Source organism: Panthera tigris, chromosome B2 (genome assembly GCF_018350195.1).
Source record: "Panthera tigris isolate Pti1 chromosome B2, P.tigris_Pti1_mat1.1, whole genome shotgun sequence".
Taxonomy (NCBI): Eukaryota; Metazoa; Chordata; class Mammalia; order Carnivora; family Felidae; genus Panthera; species Panthera tigris.
The window spans coordinates 61,989,009-62,001,349 of NC_056664.1; the positions used below are offsets into that span (position 1 = coordinate 61,989,009).

Here is a 12,341-nt window from a genome sequence, read left to right on the forward strand (position 1 = left end):
CTTTTATTGTATTATTATCAATTATTTCCTTTATATGTTTTTAGCTGCTTTATGTATTTTGGTGCTTCTATGTGGAGTACAATATTTACAATTATTATATATATATTCTTGTTGAACTATCCCCTTTATCATTATATAGTGTTCTTCTTTGTCTCTTGTTACAGTTTTGTTTAAAGTCTATTTTCTCTGACATAAATATTGCTACCCTGGCTTTCTTTTCAATGCCGTTTGCATAAAAAATGTTTTTCCATTGTTTCACATTCAATCTGCATGTGTCTTTATGTCTGAAATTAGCCTCTTATTGGAAGCATATATATGGACCTTGCTTTTTTTATCCATTCCATCACCCTATGTCTTTTGATTGGAGCATTTAGTCCATTTTCATTCAAAGTGATTATTGACAGGTGTATACTTACTGCCATTTTGTTACTTGTTTTATAGTTGTTTATGTAGTTCTTTTCTGTTCTCTCTAGCTCCTTTTTCTTAGAGTTAGATAGCTTTCTCTAGCGATATACTTGGATTCCTTTCTTTTTTACATATTTATTACTGGTTTTTGATTTGTGGTTACCATTAGGTTTGTATATAGCATCTTCTACATATAGCAGTTTCTGTTAAGTGAACTTAAGTTAACTTAAATTTGAACTAATTCTTTACTCCTCTTCCTCTGTTTTATGTGCATGATGTCATACTTTACATCCTTTTATTTTGTGAATCCCTTGAGTTATTTTTATAGATATATTTATTTTGGCTGCTTTTATATTTCCTACTTTTCTTACTGCTCCTTATGGTCTTTTATTTCCACTCAAAGTCCCCTTTAACATTTCATGTTGTTTTGGTTGCATGGTCATGAATACCTTTAACTTCTGTTTGTCTGGAAAACTTTTTATCTCTCCTTCTATTCTGATTGACAGGTTTGATGGATGGCATATTCTTGGCTGCTGTTTTGTTTTGTTTTGTTTTTTTGGGGGGTTTTTTTTCTTCAGCACCTTGGTAAATCATGCATTCCCTTCTGGCCTACAAACTTTCTGCTGAAAAGTCAGCGTATAACCTTATGTTGTTTCCCTTGTATGTAACTTTTCGTTTCTCTTGCTGCTTTTAAAATTCTCTCTTTATCACTACTTTTTGCCATTTTAATTACTATGTGTCTTGGTGTGGACCTCCATGGGTTGATTTTGTTGGGGAGTCTCTGTACCCCGTGGATCTAGATTTTGGTTACCTTCCCCAGATTTGGGAAGTTTTCAGCTATTATTTTTTCAAATAAATATTCTGCCTCCATTTTCTCTCTGTTTTCCTTCTGGGATCCCTATAATGTGAATGTTATTATGCTTGATGATGTGACTGAGTTCCCTAAGTTTATTTTCATTTTTTATCTCTTTCCTATTCAGTCTTTCTCCTCCAGGTCACTAATCCATTCTTCTGCTTCCTCTAGTCTACTATTTATTCCATCTTTTGTATTTTTTATTTCATTACTGAGTTCTTCATCTCTGATTGGTTCTTTTTTATGTTTTCTGTTTCTTTGTTAAGGATCTCAATGAGATTCTCCACTCTTTTCTCAAGTCCCATGAGTAACTTTATGACCATTACTTTAAATTGTCTATCAGCATATTACTTATCTCCATTTCATTTAGGTCTCTTGCTATGATTCTGTCCTGTTATTTCTTTTGAGACATATTTCTCTATCTCTTCATTTTCTCTAACTCTCTGTGTCTGTTTCTATGTACTGGGAAAGTTAACTACTTCTGTTCTTTGAAAGTAGTGGCCTATGTAGAAGAGGTCATATTACAAGGTCCCCTGTTCACCAGAACTTGGTGCTTCAGGTGTATCTCCTATGTGTGTTGTGTGCATCCTACTGTTGTAGTTGAGCCACTTTTGCCTCAGTCCCATAGTCTGTAATGGCTCTCTTGCCTGTTGTGGGCAGGGTTTGATCCCTGTATTGTTAGTTGGCCACTCTGGGACTGCCTTGGGCTTAAGTTGATTCAGGCCAGGCATTTGCCAGAGATGCAGTAGTACCAAAATAAAGGAGAATGCAGGAGGAGGCATGTGGTGCCAGCAAGGTTCAAATGGGAGGGAACCTACAGCTGCTGGGGACCAAGGCAGGCTGGGTTCGAGGGGGTACATGTGCAGAAGTGCACAGGTGGAATGCCTGGTCTCAGGAAGGTTTGTGTGATTCTGCTATGGGAGGAGAGCTGGACTGGAGTCCTGGCTAGAGGTAGAGTGTCTGCAAGAGAATGCATTGGCATGGTGTACTGTTAGCAAGTTGGGCAGTGAGTGTTGTTGGCCTGGAGCTGTTTCCTAAAGGTGGCTGTATACTTATGCTGGAAGGCATGGGAGGGAAATGGAGCATTCCAGCTCTTTGTTCCTGGAGAAGTCTACCAATTATCTCTACCCCTCCAGCACAAGCTCTGAGATTAGTATACAAATTTTCCTCCCGTAAACCCCAGGTGTTTTTCAGACTGCTGCTTCTCTGCTGTATCTCTGTGGGGCTGTTTGTTGTGTTGTCTCTTTAAGGGAAGGAATTCAGTTTCCTCTCACTCTCCTGGCTCTCCTACTTATTTACAGTTCCAAGTTTTAAGCACTGCTGATTGTAAGAACTCACAAAATTCAATATTTGGCCTTCTGGTTTTCAAAGCCAAATGTTATGGGGATTTATCTTCCCTGTGCATGCTCCCTGGTATGACAGTCTCTTCTCCCTCTTCTTCAACTGCAGCTCCTTTCCTCCCATGTACAGTCCTGTGTCTCGATCTTTCCCATCCTCTTTGATGTAGCCTCTTCTCTATATTTAGCTGTGGAAAGTTTGTTCTGCCAGTGTTTGGGTCATTTTCTGGGTTGTTTACACTGATGTGGGTGTTAGCTAGTTGTATCCAAATGACGAGGTGAACTTAGGGCCTTCCTACTCCACCATCTTACCTGGAAGTTTGAAAAATGGATGTTTTGAAATGTTTATGATCTCCTGTCTTTGATCACATCTTGCTGAACTATCTCACTTGTTTATCACATGCAAAAGTATCTTTTATTTTTACTTCTGTTAAAAACTCAAATTAATACAGACTTTCCCCAATGCATTCTAATGTGTGTTCTGAGTACTAGAAAAGGCAAGTCTGTCACGCCTGCCAAAGTGTATACATTTGTCAGGTTTTTTCATGCCAGATACTTATCCATCTGAGTGTGGGATACACAAAATTTACAGTGTTGAAATCCTCCCAACTATTGCAATGCTATTTTAAAGTTGACTCTGCAGTTTTAAATAAATTTGTCTGGTGAAAATACGTAAATTAATAGTAATGAAGATTCTGATGTTCATTCTGTTCTTTTGACCATCACAGATCAAAGAACACCTTGCTAAGGGGCAAAGAATGCTGGCAGGTGATGGAATGTCCCAGGTGACCAAGACACTGTTGGATTTAACTCAGAGGAAAAATTTCTATGCAGGCGATCTTCTGATGTCTGTGGAAATTCTCAGAAATGTGACAGACACATTTAAAAGGGCAAGTTACATCCCTGCGTCTGATGGAGTCCAGGTAAGAGAGACAATCCCCTGAAGGAAAAGACTAGTGAAGATGGTCTCAGATTTTGGCCCTGAGAAGCCAGTGCTGCAGCTACTTTGGAGACATTCTGGCCTGCAGGGAGAGAGTGCTCACTGCTGCAGGAGACATATTCAGGTTGTGCTTAGTGTGAGCTCTGGAAATGACCTCAATTCCCTTAGCCGTTGTATACCTCAGTGTCCTCAACCATAAAATGCACATAATACACCTCAAGGAGATACTGAATGAGAATGTGTGTAAAGTGGTTTGAGCCCTAAGATAAAAGGCACTATAGCAAATCCAAGGTTGTATCATGGATATTTTATTCCCACATTTAATATCACCATCTTGCCATAGGAGACTATTAAAAATACATTAAGCGTAATGAAAGCACATTAACTATAACATGCAAAGAAGACACAGTTTAAGTTTTGTTTGGGATTTTGCTATTAGAAGGGGAAGGCCATATTTAATTTTGTGGAACCATGGTCTGAAAATCTGAAGCAAACAGAGAATTGTTCTGGATAGGAAAATAAAAAATTCAATAACTCCTCACAGCATGTTTTTCTTGTCATGGAAGACTTCTAGAGCAACATCGTTTATTTCCATAATAAAGTTTAAGTACTCACCCAATTTCAGTACTGCCTTTGCCATTAAAACAAAGCTCGTTGAATGGCAAACAAAGCACATTTAATGCAGCTCCTGTTTGCATTTCAGATTAACTCTTTTTGTGCTATAGGCTAAAATATACTCCTGCCAAGAATGCTGAGTTGATTTCTGCGTTTCCAGCATAATGTTCTTCCTGTATCTCCGCATAAAGTTCATTAAAAGAAAAGTTTGGCAAAACTCCCGGATTAGGTAGTTTTCTTTCAACCTACTCTTCATTTGGGAGTTTTATTTGCATTTCACTTGGGGAATGCAGAGTGTGTTTTTTGTTGTTTGTTGGTTGGTTTTGTTTTGCTTTGTTTTGTTTTAATCAGCTATTTAGGGAAAGAGGAAAAGAAGAGTTTTTGAAATCATGGAATCGTTATAAATGATATTGATGCCCTGATTTGTATAGAGGTACATGTTTTACTTAAATTATATGCATATATTGCTGAAAGTAACTGCCACGAGAATTATTGGTGCTTCGTTTTATATTATATCACCACCGTCCAGGAATACAGTTTTAATTGTAAAAATATGTGGGATGGAAGATTACCGTCCATCATTTGAGCATTTCAAGCACTTCTTTTTTAATAAAGAATGAAACAGTTTTCCAATTTTACAAAATTAATAAAGTAAGCCAAGTAGATCTTTTCTCTGTAGTTCTGAAATACTTCTATCCATTAGAGTTTACATTAAAAAATGTCTGAAGACCTTGACGCAAAATAGAAGTAATTTCAAAAAACTTCAGACACTTATGTTCATAATTGAAACATCAGGCAAATGCTGAACCAAATAATCTCTAGGGCCTCCTTTAACCTTCAAAGAGTATAGGGCTTTAAGATTTTTTTAGATGCTGAAACTGAAGGAATTAAGATTACCAGGTTATATTGGGAACATATTTTGATTGAGCTACTCATTAGACTGCATTGACTCAATGAACAATGAGTTTAACCAGAAGCTTAGTCATGGACATTAGCTGGCTTGACTTAAATAGAGCAGTTTGGCTGATTATTTTGTTGTCATTTTGGCATAGCCAGAAATAAGTCCCTCCATTTCCATCCCACGCTCTCATTAATCCTCGACATTACACAAAATTCTCAGCACATTGGTGTCCTAGTCATCCCTTCACAAACAGGAACTGCATTTTTCTATTTCATTGTCTTTACTTGTGTCTTTTCAGACCCCTGGAATGCCCTCCTCTTCTGGAATTCCTTCTTCTTCCATCTCTGTCTGCCAAAATCCTAGCCCAGATCTAGCAAGTCTTTCTGCATGCCACACCCTCAAGCCACAAACTCCATCTGAAAATGATCTTTCTCTTTTCTGAAATCTCAGACAGCTTTGCACCTCTTTTATTCTACTTTTCACCATTTTGTAGAAATCCTTTATACATACTTATTGTCTTTGTTTGATTATAATCTCTGGTTTATAGCCTTACTCAACATCACCTGTACCTTACTTTAAACTTCAGTCTCTGAAACAGCCCTTCTGTTTCCAAGGGCCCTGGGCATTTCTGAATGGGTGCACCTCAGATTAATATGGCAAAACTAAACTTATCTTGAATTGCAAGTGTTCTTGCATATTCTACTTTTCTTTGTAGACTTAGCAGTCTTTACACTGGAAATGAAATGTTATCTTGACTTTTCCTTCTTTTCCTTTTTTATAGGTGTGCCTACACAGTGTCTCTTCTAACCATTCCTTCCTCTCTTTTCCCACTTCTGTTATCCTAATTTAGCCATTAATTATCTCAGCCTGTGTTATTTCCATGGTGTTTTTCCTTTCATTCTCCCTCAGATCTTTAACTACATCTCTGTTCATCTTGTATGTAACAGTCCTATTGGTTATCCTAAGACAGCTCTGATTATGTCACTCCTTAGATCAGAAACTTTCATCAGACCTCAAAGGCCTCCTGAATGACAACCCAAAGTCTTTATGTTGTCTTCCTGTACAATCCACAGTATGTTAGTTACCTACGTTTATAGCCAAATGCATGGTTTACTCTTCCTCTTCACAGACGTGTGCCAAATGAACCACTTCCCGCTTCTTTAATGCACTGTATGTTCTTAGCCCTTGATCTTTGCCTCTTCTGGGCTTTCAGACTGGATTGGTCTGTCCCAGTTATCTAAAGTAATTTTTTGGTACTCTGGGCCTCTGAATTCTCATAGCACTTTCTCTCCTGCATCTCTTTATATCTAATATTATTAGAACTCACTACTCACTTCTAAATCTTGAAAAAGACATTTTCCTGATCCATCTTTGGATCTCAGCTGAGCTCCAGAACATCCCCCTCCTCAAACAAGATTTCACATAGAATCTTAACAATGAAATTAGTACTTACATAGGTAATACATGTTTTTTCTGATCTTTTTTTAAACTGGGAAGTGAGCAAAGACCAAAGAAAGATTAACCAAAACTATTTAAAGAAAATACATTCTTTTCAATGTAGTTATGAGCAAGACATTTTAGTTAAAATGCCTAGTAATGCTGGATTCACCACAAGATTGATTTGATGCATTGATGAGCATGAGATAGAGTAGCTACAACCTGTTAGAGTTGGGGAAACAGCAAAGTGTGTTTGTATGTTTTGGAATTATAAAGCATGGTAGTAGTTTTATTTTTGGACACTGGTAGAAAAAGATATTCCAAAAGTCTTTTCCCTCCAGACGTTCTTTTCCGAACCCTGGTGCTTTGCCATATCTCTGTCTCACTATGTTCATCCTCTATGTAGTTTATCCTTCCTGCTTCCAATTCTGATTCAAGTTTCTTCCAGATCCAGCTCAAAACTCCCTTCTACTCAAAAGTCTTCTCATCAAATCCCAAGCATAATTCAAATTTTTCCTAATTGTTTGGCTTCTTGAAACCTTGTAAATATCTCTGCTTATAGTATATCTCTCACATAACATTGTAACAGCTCTCATAATATTCTATTTATTTGTTTCCAGTGCTTTTTTTCAGCAGTGGAGTTTAAGCTTGTTGAAAGACTATTATGTCTGGAAGCATAGTAGAGGTTCCAATATTTGTTGAAGGAATTAATAAGGAAATAACATAATAATATTAGGGAAATTTACATTGTTCACACACACAGACACACACACACACAGACACACACACGCATACAACTCAGAACATCCAATTTAGAGAGAGAAAGAAAAAGAGTGGAAAGCATGTCCATTAACTTATTTTTTAGCCCCTGGGAAAATTTGTAGTGAGTCTCATTCTATCAGTAGAGGATTGAGTTTGCAATGCACACACTGGAACTTTAAGGCTTGGCAGAATTAAATCAGTCATATACAAGTTAAAATTCCAGCTTGTCTAATAACTATCTTGGTGTCTTCAAACACATAACTTAATATTTCTCTACCTCATTTATTCATATCAAAATAAGAAATAAAGAAGAAATAGTAGTATGGTCTAATCTCATTATTCATGGCAGTTATGTAAAGTTGCAGAAAACACTGAATTAATGAATAATGAACGATTTACTCCTATGGAAAATACAGGATGAAATTCCTTTGAGAATCTGTTTATACCATTTTCACCAACCAGTTAATGCGTGACCTTGTTTTATGTGTGTTACTGTTAAAAGACATCATTTTTTAAATGCTTGTTTATTTTTGAGAGAGAGGGAGATAGAAACAGAGAGAGAGGGGGAGAGGTAGAGGTGGGGGGACAGAGGAGGATCTGAAGCAGGCTCTGAGCTGACAGCAGAGAGCCCAATATGGGGCTCAAACTCCTGAACTGCCAAGCTCATGATGACCTGAGCCAAAGTCAAATGCTTAACTGAACCGCCCAGACACCCTAAAAGACATAATTTTTAATTATTAACCATTAACATTGAACTCACAGCTAAGAAACTGTAACTCATGCCAGGAAAAGTTTTCCTAATACATACATTTTCTCTCTAAGACACATGATGGTCTTCTTGAGTTTAGGAATACTAGATAGTCCTTCAGCACTGTGCTGGGGAACATTTCAAACCATGAAATCGCCAACAAAAAGCATTAAAAACAATGAAACAAACAAACAAAACCAACCCGGGCATTAAATTGGCCATAAAAAGGAACTTGTTTATAGTATATGGACTGAAACAAAAAGTCAGGGCATTGCTATGTTTGACCTCAGCTGGTTACATGTGCATTGGGTGACCCAAATTTTTCCCACTCTGTACATGTCTGTGAATGACCATAAAAGAACTATGAGTTTTGATTTTGGGGTTACGAATAAATTTTAGCAAGTAGTTGATTTGCAAATATGGAATCCATGAAAAAAGAAGATTGACAGTAACTGTTTTCCAGGGTTGTTGTGAAGCTTATCAATAATACAGGTTAAATACATAATAATCCGTGCAAAAAAATATTTGTAAATTTTCTGGCAGATTACATAGGTACTCCATAATTCCATTATTTCTAGTATTATAACTCTTAATATAAAAGTAAAAGATGTTCTTGTTCTCAAGCCACTTACAATATCATGGAATGGGGAAAAAAAAACCTTATGAATGAGAGTAGCCTATAGTGATGAAGAAGAGAGATGTAAGTATAGTATGTTTCATTTCTAGAAGTTCTAGAAACATAGAGATCTGGAGTGCAGCAGTAAGAAGATAATTTGTGGGAGATTTAGGACTTGAAATAGAATTGGAGAAATAAGCTTAGCACAGAGACAGTCATCAAACTGTGTAAACAAAGGCATAGAAACGGCATGAGTGTGGCACGTTCAAAAGATCAAGGTTTCTAGAAAACAGGTTGTATGTTGGAAAATGCAGATCATAAGGACGGAAGAGTCAAGGCCAGAGAAGGGTTTGGACTTGATTCTTTATAAGTGATATTTTTGGAAAGATGATCTGGCAGAGGTAGATAAGGTAAATTAGTGAACAGAGGAAGATTGGGGGAAAGAACCCCATGGAGAGGCTACAGCAGTGATCTAGAGGTGAGGAAAGAAGAAAACGTGCTTTAATGACAGTGGGTCAGAAAAGGATGAGTAATCTTTTAATGGAAAGAAAGGGAGGCCCTTGAGATAATTTATATTTGGGGAATAAAGAAGGAAAATGTTGGAAAGAATGGAGGCATCCACAAAAACTCATCATGTGTTGTGTCCTTCAAACTCACTGAAAGCATGGACTGATCTCTATCCAGGCATCTGTTTCCTAACAAAACTTCTGTTGATCTAAATCAGTGTTTTGCAAATTCTTTTGACTGTGACCCACCGTAGGATACACAGTTCATTTCCATATATAATTGAAAACCGGAGTTTTACAAAATAATATTTACCTATAGTGTGTGTGATGCACTCAGGAATTTTCTGTTCTTTTTTCTTTTTTGTTATGAAAAGCTGGTCACAACCCTCTATCAGGTCACCACTTAATGTCTGAAAGTCACTTGTTTATCTAACACATCTCCTAGGCTTCAGAAATGTATTTCCCAAACATTGAGATGAAACAGAGAGCTCAAACCTCAGCTTCCAGTCTCTTTCTTAAATGCAAACCATATTCTAAATACAATTTTCAGAGTTACGTGACCAAGGAATTAAATGGAAAGTAGAGTTAGTGATTTCAGATTAGTCAAACATCTTCTCTTCTAAAACTCTTGATGAGCAAACATGTATGCTACACTGTGGACCTGCTTCATGCTGCCCATCAACAGTGGCAGGTCACCCAGTGAGATCTTGGGCATTGCTTCTCCCATGGTTTCAGTGTGAGACACTTTTACCTTTTGCATACAAAAGACTAGATTGATAAATGTGGAAGCAACTATTACTATGATAATATAATACTATCATGTACTGATAAGCCTCATCTGTGCAAATAATCAAATTCTTTTGACTAAATAATATCCAGCAAGGACTCTTAGGGTTGAAATCATGACACAGCTTTAGCATTCAAGGCACAACCTGGTGCCTTGAAATCCTTTGCTCAAAGAACTCTGTGCAATCATAAATATTAATAGTTTCCTTGAACATAAGTAGGGGAATTAGGGAAGGCATTAGAGTGTGATGATTAAGAGTGCCTGCCCTGGAGGCAGAATCCTGGACCTCAGGTGACAGCTATGACACTTACAAGCTATAGGATGCTAGACAAGTTATTTGACCTCTCTATGACTTAATTTTCTCTTCCATCATATGGGGTAATATCACCTACCTCATAGTTAAATTATATATGTAAAATTTACATATTACATGGCACATAGTAAAAGCTCAAGGAATGTAGCTACCTTTATTATCTGAGAAGGTGAAATTCTGATGGAGCAAAAACCTGAAGTATCTCTGGATCACAGGTATGGGTTGCCAGTACACCTGTGTACTTTGGTCTCTCTCTTGCAAAGAAAGGAAGGTCAGATGTTTCTCGTGGCACCACCTAGGAAGTATGGGTACTTTTTAATCACTTATCACAGAGGAGAAGGGCAGAGAATGTGTCAAGGAAAATAGGAGTCAGAAAAGAAGCATTAGTCCTTAAAGTCGACATTGCAAGGCCATTTGAAAGATAGAGAGCAGGTGGATGTAGAAAGTGGCTTTCATCAATAACCAGGATTTCTAGCTCAGTGGGAACCAAGTTGTGAACAGGACCTCAACTGCAAGCTGACAATCACTCCAAGTCATAAACGGCTACTATTTTCAATGCTTAACAGCCTGAGAGGATTTCCTATGGTGCGTGGCAAAGGGAGCCCTGTAGAACTAACAGCTCTTTCTAGGTAGTATTTAAACCCTGCCCTTATTATAAAGGTGAAAATAAGAAATTCAACACCAAATAATTTCCTTAAATGGGTGAGATATTAAGCAACAACTCTTGCTTCACAAGTCAACGTGATTAAATCCCACCAAGAACAAACTTTAGAAGGTGGCTGCTGGCTGAGGGAAACTCACCATCTCCACAGGAGAGTGCAAAGTCTGTGCAACAATCAGGTGGGAAGAGGAAGGGGGGCAAAGAAGTTTCCAGAGTATATGTAGTACTGCCTACCAATTAGTAAATGCCATGTAATGAAATAAATGATTCCAGTTGGGTTTCAAAAATGCAATAAAACATCTGATAAATAGTTTTATCCCATCAGAATTTCTCATTATTTCCCTTGCAGTTAAGAAAATACTGAGATTTGCATTAGCACAAGGTATAGGCATTTTCCTATTGTGATTCCTTTTATTACCAAAGATTTTTCTTTTAAAAAATTATTGGGGAACGTATTAGTTTGCTAGGGCTGCCATAACAAATACCACAGACTGGGGACTTAAGTAATAGAACTTTATTTTCTTACAGTTTGTAGATTGGAAATCCAAGATCAAGCGGTTGGCATGTTTGGTTTCTCCTGAGGCCTGTCTCCTCAACTTGCATATTGCTGCCTTCTCACTGTGACCTCACAGAGCCTTTTCCTCTGTGTGTGCAGGCTAATATCTCTGTGTGTCCTGATTTCCTCTTCTTATAAGGACTTTCATCAGATTGGATTAAGGTCCACCCTAACAGCCTCATTATAACTTAATTACCTCTTGAAATGTTCTGTCTCTAAATATAGAGACATTCTGAGACACTGCCGGGGGTTAGAGCTTCAACATACAGATCTGGGGTGGTCATGATCAGCCCATAATGGGGAATCTTGACAGACTCTGAGAATTTCCCTTTAGCAGAGGCATGTGCCAGGATCTTACACCGGGACAGAACCTACTGTGGCGGCCACCTATAGAGTTGCCAGGGATAAACTCAGGATATGTGCATGCATCTTACACACACTGGTCCTTTGATGTATCAGCCGGGCCTGCCCAAATTTGGGCTTCTTAAGAAGCAGCCCCTGTCTGGATCTGAGGATGATTTCACCACAGAGTTATATTTGTATAATTTTGGCTGCTCTACCAGACTACCGCTGGTTAATAATACTTAGCATATTTTATCATATTTGTATCACTAACTTTTTCACCTTTCCTATTTATAAAGGTTATTTATTTATTTGGTGGGGGGTAGTGGCAGAGAGAAAGAGAGAGACAGGAAGAGAGAGAAGAGAGAGAGAACCTGACAGCACAGAGCCCAATACAGGGCTCCATCCCAGGAACCGCAAGATCATGACCTGAGCTGAAACCACGAGTCATATGCTTAACCAACTGAGGCACCCAGGAGCCCCTCACCTTTCCTTTTTAAACAAGGATCATAGAGTAGTGCCAATCTCATGCCTGAAAGCACTGAAATTTAGATGGATTCTT

The 12,341-nt window shown here is 37.8% G+C and overlaps 1 protein-coding gene across 1 annotated transcript in view; it reads left to right on the forward strand.

Annotated features, from left to right (window-relative positions):
- The first annotated feature begins 3,446 nt into the window (after positions 1 to 3,446).
- The window catches only part of LOC102972589 (adhesion G protein-coupled receptor B3), a 361,405-nt gene continuing 352,510 nt past the window's right edge, over positions 3,447 to 12,341 (forward strand). Inside the window, exon 1 of the mRNA XM_042986617.1 lies at positions 3,447 to 3,518. The gene's annotated coding sequence lies outside the window, so the exon portion shown is untranslated. The remainder of the gene's footprint in view (positions 3,519 to 12,341) is intronic.